We start from the raw sequence: 7,697 nt of genomic DNA on the forward strand, positions 1-7,697 counted from the left end.
AAAATATCAAAAATTATAGAAAATTAAAAAAAATAAAAAAATGGAAAAGTACTGATTATTTAGTTATATATACTTTTCCATTTTTTAAATCATTTTTTTTATTTTTTTTTTTGATATTTTTTTACAAAAATTATTTTTTTTTTCATATATATTTTTTAAAACCCCCGATTTTTTTAAATGCTGATTTTTTTTTAAAAAAAATGCCCAATTTTAAAAAAAAATATATCTTTTAATTTCATTTTTCTTCCATCTGGATAATCTTCCTTCCTTCCTCCGTACTAAAGTGATAATTTAGTTAGGGTGATAGTTTAGGTATGAAACTAAAAAAAAAGTGATAGTTGGGTGTTTTTTTACCCTTATCTCTAAAAATTTACCAGTATTTACCTTTACCTTGACAGGCAACTTGAACTCTTTTATATCACTTGGCACCAAATCAAAGAGTAATGCTCACTATTTTAGTACAAACTACACATCTTGCACGAAAAGTTCTTTCAACTATGTCACTGTTGGATTATTTGGTGCTAATTTTTTTAACATTTGTTTTGAAATAGTGAGGAAAAGAAAAGCAAAAATACTGAATACAGCATAAGTAGCTTTTGCTTCTCTTGTGTAGTTTTGGGGGAGTACACTAACTAGTGAAGGAAATTATCTCGAGGAAATTTGTGATATCACTTTTTTTTTTTAATTTCTTCACATCACAAACCAAACAAGTGAGAGGAATATTCTTTTATTCTTTAGTTTCTTTTCTCAAAAAAGGGTTAAGAGTTTGTGTCTAGTGAATTTTACTTGGCCAGGCTTATTTTTTGTTATGATATTGAATAAATATCCAAGAATTATATCCTTTGAATGGGTCCCTGCATGCTGTTTATTTTTCACATCTTTTTTCCTTAAATATCTAATATTTGGACTATTTCAGGAGTAAAAGAAAAAGAGAAAAACTGAATGGAAAGTCATTAAGCTTTGATTCGTTATCTATCTATATAGAATAGGAGAGGCAAAAGCATAATAAGATAACAAGTGTCATCACCAAAAAATTACTATTTTAAAAAACAAAATAAAAATAAAAAGACAAAAAAAATGAAAAGAAAAGACAAAAATTGGTAGCAACATATGCACAAAGAAACTGCGCACACACACGTCCACAATAACTGATAGCAAAACTCTACACCATATACACAACTCCAATAACTGCACACTCTTTATCTTCCCTCTCACTTTTCACCCCATTTTATTTTAATTACTCTCCCATTAAATACTCTAAAGCTATTTAGAAAATATGATCTTATTAATTCCTGAAGACCATGTTATGGTTTTGCACTCGGTAAATACTTTTTTTTCTTACCTACTCTTACGTGATTTTCTAAGTCATACTCGAATTTTTTTTTTTTATGGCTACGTGTTTACTGACTGCAATGTTTTTTTATGGTATGTATTACAGGGGCCTGTAAGAGTCAATCTGTCAATGTAACTGTGTGATTACAAACGAAGGAAAAATCTCGGACGAGAAGTTTGGATAAAATTGGTGCAAACTCTGTCCGGAAAGGTTAGCCATCAGTCCAAAATTTTATGAATCACCACATGTTTACTTACTGCAAATTGTGTTTACAGATGGGTTGTATTATAGGGGTTGCAACTTGAATCTGAAACCTTTAGTTAAGGAAAGAGCAGCCCCATCCACTGCACCATATTCTTTGATGGTGAACACATTTATAGTTGACTCAATCATAGAACGATACACTAAACTAACAAAATTGAAGAATAAGTTTAAGGAAATTATCCAGAAAATATAAATTAGTCGAATACATCATAGTATGCAATTTTTTTGGTTTATCTATATTAAGATTTAAATTACGCGTCCTTTTTTAAATTTTAGCATGAGAAATGATGATATATTTTGTCATCTCAAATTTAAATTGTATTTATCTACTTATAGTCTTGCGCTTTTCCACAAATATTTTCTTTTTCCTGCTCTTTAAATAGAGTGAGTACGCCACTAAACTACAGTAAGCTATTTTTTTAAATTTAAGCATATGAAATTCAAAACTCAAATTAAAATTGGATTATCTGTTTATATTTTAAAGCAATTAATTTTTTAAAAATATTATATGATTTGTTGATGAATATTAAATTGCTATTGTTAGTGAACAACTTTGTCTAATATTAAAACATTAAATATCTAAACCACCTAACCAATAGCTTTCAACTCATTTTCAGTTTTATGTGCAATTTTTTTTTTTTTAAAAGATCGTGGGTAAGATAAAATGAACATAAATTAGATTTCTATCTGTAGATACAAATATTACCTACTTAGTCAGTGTTGCGATTATATTTATTGTATTTTTGAAATAAAAACCCGAAGAAGAAATCGTTATGAGTTAAATTGTATAGAAAAAATTCTCTATACATTTTAATTCAGACTTTCAGTACATCTCAACAAATAGAGATAAATCACATTTTGCTTACCAAAGACAAATTCAGTTATTAATCCGAGTCTCATTTTCAAATTCTTATGTGACATTAATGTAATAATTTCCATATAACGGATATGAAATTTTAATATTTCATATTCTAAACAATAACAGATTAAAAAGAAATTCTTAATCAATGTTCTTTTCTTCCTTTTCTCCTTTCTGAAACATGCAAGCTCATATAATTATGGAATGTTCAGCTTTTCCATGCAGGATGGATAAGCCACATTCTAGTCCATCACTTTAAAGCTTTGGACACCAAATTGCCTCTGAAACATCTCGTTTTTTTTCTAATAAAAAAATCTCGACGGATGTGATTTTGTTTCTGTACGCAAAGTAATCAAGAACAAAATATTATAAAATGTGAATTAGAAAAGCTTTATAGGGCAAAAATTATAAAATGTGCATTAACTGATCATGAATTAAAACTCATGCATTACCTAAGTTGTTGATGTTCATTAGTATATCTGTCTATAAATTCAACTCTAAGAAATAGTTTCCTCATAAAAATATTGTGAAGTACTAAATACCGGAAGTACCCTGGAAGCACGCAGTATATAAGAAATAACATATGTTTTTCTGTGTGTCTACTCCATAAATGAATTACTTCCAACTCCACTATGGAAAATCATATGCTAATTTTTTTGGACAGAATTTGCACCGTATTTATCAGAACTTTTCGTCTGTAAATGCACATACAGTTACTTTGAATTGGAAAAATACTTAGTAGGGAGCGCTTCCCTCCGAATGGGGCCCTACGGGGCGCGAATCCGGATATAGTCGCGCTCCAATGCCGATACCGGACACCGGGTGGAAAACAAAAAAAAAAATTATAAATGTTTTCTACGATGATAAATAGTGCACACAAAGATTAATTAAAATGGACTCTGTATGTGCATGTTTTTATCTCATAATACTTTATTATTTGATTTTTTTGCAATATAAATTTATCAAAATTAGGATTTGCCTTAAGAAAAGTTCAATAGATTCCTTTATAAAATTAATATTGTAGGTAATCATAGCTAAAATAGAAACAATGTTTAGTTACCAAATAATAAAAAAAAAGAAATAATGTTTAAATATTAGACAAAGTAATTTGTGTACTAATAATAATAATAATTTAATATTGATTAACTAATAAGATAACATTTTTGAACATTAGCCGCGCATCGCGCGGGTAATAATACTGGTTTTCTAAAATACGTTAGATAATTGTTTTCCAAAAGTTTTTCTTAACATAATTGTTTTACAAAAATTCATAAGTTAAAATTTATATTCACATTAGAGGTGATTTTAAAGCACATCTATTGAGTACTAGTTTAGGTGTACGCGCTTTGCGCGTGCCCCTATTCGATCACTATATAGTTAAAAATGAAATAAGTAGTAGTAATAATGTAGTCGATTTATAAAATAAAAATTTTAAAAAGTGTATATTCTTGACAGTGATTAATACTAATCATACTCAGCTAGATGAACAAAGAAAGAAATCCGTCATACAAAAACATTCAGACATAAAATGCAAATACTGATTGGATAAATTCTAAAATAAAATATTGATGAAAAATATATATTTAAACCATACATATATTTACCAATAAATATAGAACATCTCCGATTTTCAAAAGTTTTAAGTGGACACAACTATAATTGAATCCAATGCTCACCATAAGCTAAAATCTAAATATTAGTATGACTAATATGAAAATAATCTTAATAACTTCCTAGTGCAGATATTGTGTCCTTCGACATACTTACAATTTCACTTGGCAATATAAATAAGTACCTTAATCTATGTTTTGTTTCCTCGTTTTTCTTTATGTCCTCATTTACTTTTCTTGAAACGAATAGTCAATAGAAAAGTAAATTTTTAAATTTTTATCATAAATAAATTATCATTATGTTTTTCCAACAATGATTACTATTTCTAAAACTAATGGTACATACTTAGAATTTATAGAAACATTTGTCGTGGAAATTTTAAAAATAAAAAATCTATATCTATATATATATATATATATATATATATATAAAAGGAGAGTAGTCTAGCTTAATATTAAGCCAAGTGACGTAATATGAACAAGCCACTTGGCAACAAATTCTATTTGCATTAATTATTAAAGAAGTTATTAATTGTAGTTCAAAATATTACATAATTTAATAATCTACTACTACTATTACTACTAATATAATATATATATATATATATATATATATATATATATTATATATATATATAAATATAAAAGGAGAGTAGTTTAGCTTAATATTAAGCCAAGTGGCGTAATATGAACAAGCCACTTGGCAACAATTTCTATTTGCATTAATTATAAAAAGAAGTTATTAATTGTAGTTCAAAGTATTACCTAATTTAATAATCTACTAATTATCAACACATAGTAGTAGTAGTTGTTAATAATAATAATAATAATGAACTCACGTAATATACCCATACGATATTATCAACACATAATACTAGAGTTATTATCTATATCTATATATATATATATAAAAGGAGAGCAGTCTAAATTAATATTAAGCCAAGTGGCGTAATATGAACAAGCCACTCGGCAACAAATTCTATTTGTAATCATTTTTAAAAGAAATTATTTGTCATTATTAAATGTACTCGCCTAATTTAATGGATTTGATTGTAGGAATATACTCAATTGATATTCTTGAATCTAATTTATAGTAAAAAAATACTCCTTTGAATGGTAAGGTATAATATTACATGATAGAATTTAAAAAATAAAATAAAAGTATGTATATATATATACACACTATTTTGACTTTCTAGATCTTCCTAATGCAATAAATAACGTACTACAATTAGGTATGATTAATTTTTGAATTTGAATTGAAGTTTAAATTTGAATATGTGATATATAAACTTAAAAGGAATTCTATGTCAATTTGTTACCAAAATTATTTCTTATTGAGTAAATCAAGGAAATGACAAGCTATTAAAAAGCCACTTAACATTTTAGGATAATATTTCTTAAATACGATATATATACACATTATAATATTCTATAATCTATATATTTATATAATTGCAGGACTTGAGCCAGGTGACGTGGCACTCTCCTAGGCCAGAATCTCTATTTATCTTTATTCTCAAATTTTTGTCTTATTTCTGTATTTTAATTGTATTAATTAATTAGCAAAAAATGAATTGCATACACCTGTTCGGAATAATTGCGCCCAAGTTTTCAAACGTTGTGTCTTCTTAATATAGTACTGTTAAAATTTTACTTCTCTCTCTTGAGTAGTTACCGAATTAATTCCCTTCAATTCCTATGCCCACGTCCCTCTCTCCATTCAATGCCATTACTTGGTAACTTCATATTCATCATTTAAATTGTCCATTACTTCTGATATTCTCATTTGCCTTTACGCTGCCCTTTCCTTTGGCAATTTATGCTTTGCTATTTAACAGTATTCTTCCTTCCGTTCATGAGCATGGCTTTGCGTTATTTTAAATATCCTATGGTGTGCTTTCCAGTATTTTGTTCCCCCTCTTCAATTTTTCAATATTTATAGGATTCAGAGGAAGTAATCAAGGAAAAGAAAGTGCTTTTATACTTTCTTGAATTTGCAGAAGCATGAGAATTTTGCAACATTGATTAGCGTAGGAAAATTGAGATTTGACTGGTGGAAAGACGAGAGACTAATTACAGACTTCCATCTATTTGCTTCTCCATTGTTTCTCATGCATTAATTTTTATAGTTTCCAGTATTTCAATTTTGTTTGTGATTAAATCATCCTCCCATTTTGTCTATTTTTCCCTTTTCTGAAATTACTTATTACAAAAAACAGAAGTTGAAGAGCGTCAAACGTCTATGCATAGTAGATTATTTGACAACTACAAACCATAGGGTGTTGAAGGACTATATAATATTTGCATGCAGTTAATTGAAAAGGTGGAATTTGTTTCTCCCACACGGGCCACATATGATGTCAACTGATCAAGTAATTTAGTTTTTCATGAAAAAATTGGATATATATTATTAAGATGTCCCAAAAACCTAAGTTTAGCAGGAATTTTTCGTTTCTAAACTTACATTAAACTTTGGAATCAAATTATCGTTTTATACATTCATATTTTATTTTTCATCTTTGAGTGGTGAGATTACTACTTGGTCATTTCTTTTGTTATTAATTTGCAGAACTTTTCAAGTCCTCTCGATGATCTTTTAAAGTTTCCAAAATAGAACTGTATACGATGAGTCTAATCGTCTAGCACAAGACAAGCTCCGGGAGAAGACAGTAAACTGATCCTATAATCAGTTGCATTTACTGTGCAACATTTTAGCGCAATAGAAGATATGCTTTCTTTTTGTTTTTGTTTATTATAGCATACTTTTATGCGTTATTTTTTCTCTTCCCCTTCACGTATAATTATTTAGTATGTACGACATCTCATGTTGGTAATATTAATATTTAATACATTTTACATCTCAGTTTTACACCCCCATGCCCCAATTTTCTTTTAATTAGTTTTAACATTAAATTTCCTTCTTTTTCAAGTTCGCATATGCTTATTTAAATGAGTTAATTCCATATGTAATGGAATGTTTCTCAATAATTCGTTATGTCAAAGGATCTGATATAGGGTGCTAAAAGAATGTATTATGAAGAGTTGGTGAAATCATGAATAAATGTTTATTAATTAGCATATTTTTTTATCGGAAAATATTTTCTTTTTTCCTCATTGTTTGGCCTCTTTCCCTTCCCCATACTTTTTGTTGTTGTAATAGAGGAAGACAATGAAGAGTTGTATTAATGTGTAGCTCAGGAAAATAATGGAGAGTTTAGGATTTAAATGTCTATTTCCATTTAAAATAGAAATTAGTAGAAAATATATTTTCGTAATTTTACTTTTTACAGCAGAATAAAAGGTTGATAGTAAATTGACAACTAAAGGTCTAAAAATCAACTTCCTTGAAGGAATATTTGGTATATTTTTTAATTCTATTAATACTTCTATATTTGAATTCAATAAGAATATCAAATTGTACTTTTTGATTATGTTTAATATTGAAAAACATATAGAAAATAAATTATTTCATAAATTTAATGGAATTTACTTAACCGCGCGAAGCGCGGCAATTTTACTAGTATCTCAATAAAATTGACTTTAGTTATTGAATCTTGCAGGAGAAAAAAAAATCTAAAGAAGTAAGATTTCGAATTCGACTATTTTTTTTTTTTTAATTTGAATGATC

Source organism: Lycium ferocissimum, chromosome 2, assembly GCF_029784015.1.
Source record: "Lycium ferocissimum isolate CSIRO_LF1 chromosome 2, AGI_CSIRO_Lferr_CH_V1, whole genome shotgun sequence".
NCBI classification, from domain to species: Eukaryota; Viridiplantae; Streptophyta; class Magnoliopsida; order Solanales; family Solanaceae; genus Lycium; species Lycium ferocissimum.